This window comes from Oratosquilla oratoria, chromosome 36 (genome assembly GCF_046742065.1).
Source record: "Oratosquilla oratoria isolate Oo_2021 chromosome 36, ASM4674206v1, whole genome shotgun sequence".
Taxonomy (NCBI): domain Eukaryota; kingdom Metazoa; phylum Arthropoda; class Malacostraca; order Stomatopoda; family Squillidae; genus Oratosquilla; species Oratosquilla oratoria.
The window spans coordinates 30,496,878-30,499,377 of NC_134812.1; the positions used below are offsets into that span (position 1 = coordinate 30,496,878).

Sequence of the window (2,500 nt, forward strand, 5' to 3'; positions counted from 1 at the left end):
CACTTGTTGCCCTTGTTTCCTGTCGTGACAAGTTTAAACAGGAAAATTTTCAGCTTCCTATCTCGTCTTTTACTGGTCGCGCATTTCATTCAGTTTTCTGCTGGGAGTCAGAGAGTGAAGTTGTGCAGCGGTCACTGGCATAGCGTGCAGCGGTCAGTGTTGTAGGGGCATTAGGTGAGCTCTATTTTACAATAACAAATATTTTTCTGTGTTACTTTGTTTATTTGGTGAAGGTGAGGGAAGGTGGGTGTGAAAGATAGGTAATAGAGAGAGGAAACAGGAAAGACGTGTGAGAGAGCGAGAGAGAGAGATAGGCTAAGGTGTGTGAAACTTATTCTGTCATTTTTTGTTTCCAGGTCTAACGTAATGGCGTGTAAAACACGATCTAAGGATGTTGTATGGCTACTGAAGAAGTCCCCAACACCGTCATTTCCGGGGAATCGTCTTCCGTCGATAGGCGAGGTTCTCCAGGTGTTTTTGTTCCATCACAAGATCCAGAAGGAGGTTCTTCTTGTTGCAGCAGCTTCTACAGCTGAGAAAGTCATGGAAGTGTGGCGACGTGCGAACATTCCGACGTCGGATGTGTCGTGGGTGAAGAAGAAGATCCTCAAGCTGTACAAAGAGTACTGCACCTTGGCGAAATCCAAGTCACGAAAAACAGAGATGGAAGAAATGAAGAGATGCATCTTCAGAGACAGCCTCGAAGATATGTTCGACATCGCGCATTCTAAGGCAATGGAAGCGAAGATCCCCGAGGAAGACAAGGCATTCTTGAAGGCTCAGAGGGAGGACCAGCAGAGCTGCTACATGGCTGGCGTGGACGAGAAGCTGAAACAAGCGACTGAGGAGAAGAGACGTAAGAGACAAAGGATGGAGGAGATGAAGAAGAAGGACGCGGCTGCTTCGTCATCCACTCTTGATCGTAACGTGGCTTTAGAGTCTTCTACTTCATCCTCATCAGCCAACGAAGACACGGAGGACGATTTCAAATCCCCGACACCAGCTACATCTCGACGCCGTCGACTTCCCCAGGAGAACAAGCTCACCAAGGAGCTGACCCTTGCTTGGGAACGCGACAACCTGTCCGTCCGTGCTGCAACATCCTCCTACGCCGCTGCTGCAATGAGCCTCGGCCATGACATCGAACGTATCACTGTGTCCCGTTCGTCAATCCACCGGGCCAGAGTCAAGAACCGTGAAGAGATTGCCATGTCTCTCTCCTTCAAGCCTGAAGTCCCTTTGGTGCTGCATTGGGACGGCAAGTTGTTACCCAGTCTAGCGGACGGAAGGTCATTGGAGGAGAGGGTCGCCGTCTTGGTGTCCGGGGAGGATACGGAGGAACTTCTGGGTGTTCCTGTGTCTTCTGACGGAACAGGACAAGCTGTTGCGGAAACAGTCTTGAAGCTGGTGCGGGAAGGCAGCTTGGAGGGCAACATCATTGGAATGTCATTCGACACGACAGCAGCCAACACGGGGATGGTTCAAGGAGCATGTATCAGGATTGAACATGCACTGGAGAAGCCCCTGGTGTGGTTGCCATGCCGCCACCACATCCTGGAAGTTGTTCTGAAGGATGTCTTCGTGGCTTGCATGGGCCCATCATCTGGTCCTGACATATCCATTTTCAAGAGGCTCCAGAATCGTTGGCCCTCTGTTGACCAGAGCCGACCACAGCCCCTGACATTGACTGTTCTGTCATACGACGAAGAAGCTCACCGCCTTGAGATGCTTCGTCACTTGAAACATCTGCTTGACTGTGGGAATCATCCACGCGAAGACTACAAAGAGATAATCTTGCTCAGCGTGGCCTACCTTGGAGGAGGAGTCCCTACATCCTTCCGTGCTCCTGGTGCTTACCACATGGCCAGATGGATGGCCAAGGCCATCTACGCCGTGAAGATCATGCTCTTCCATGACCAGCTAGAGATGAGCAGGCGGGAGTTGGCGGAGATCCGTCGAGTGGCATTCTTTGTGACCATGGTCTACTCGAAATACTGGAACGAGGCAATGATTCCGTCCTACGCAGCCAAGAACGACCTGGACTTCATAACTGACGTGAAGAGGATCTACGACGATGGGGTGGCGTCGGTTGTGGAACGTGCGATGCGGCGCCATCTCTGGTACCTTTCTGAGGATCTGATTGGACTGGCCATCTTTGATGACCGCATCAGCCCGGAGCAGAAGGCGGCGATGGTAGAGGGGATGAAGCGTCCTTCAACGACCAAGAATCCACGGCGCCCCGAGTCGAAGACACCAATCAATCTCAACGGGCCGCTTTCCGCCTTTTGCTCAGTGCGGTCGATGGAGCTCCTCAAAAGTGTCCTAGGAGGCAAGTATTCCCAGGAGCCGACCTTCCTTGAGCTGAGTCCTGAAACATGGAACACAGATTCGAGTTTCAAGTGCGCAAAGAAGCGAGTTGGTGTCCTGAAGGTCACGAACGACCTCGCAGAACGAGGAATAGCCCTCATTCAACGCTTCTTAGGCAGACGGACGAAGGAAG

At 51.8% G+C, this 2,500-nt stretch overlaps 1 protein-coding gene across 1 annotated transcript in view; it reads right to left on the minus strand.

Moving 5' to 3' along the window:
• LOC143018925 (piwi-like protein Siwi) overlaps window positions 1-2,500 on the minus strand; it is a 73,950-nt gene that overhangs the window by 25,534 nt on the left and 45,916 nt on the right. The window lies entirely within an intron of this gene.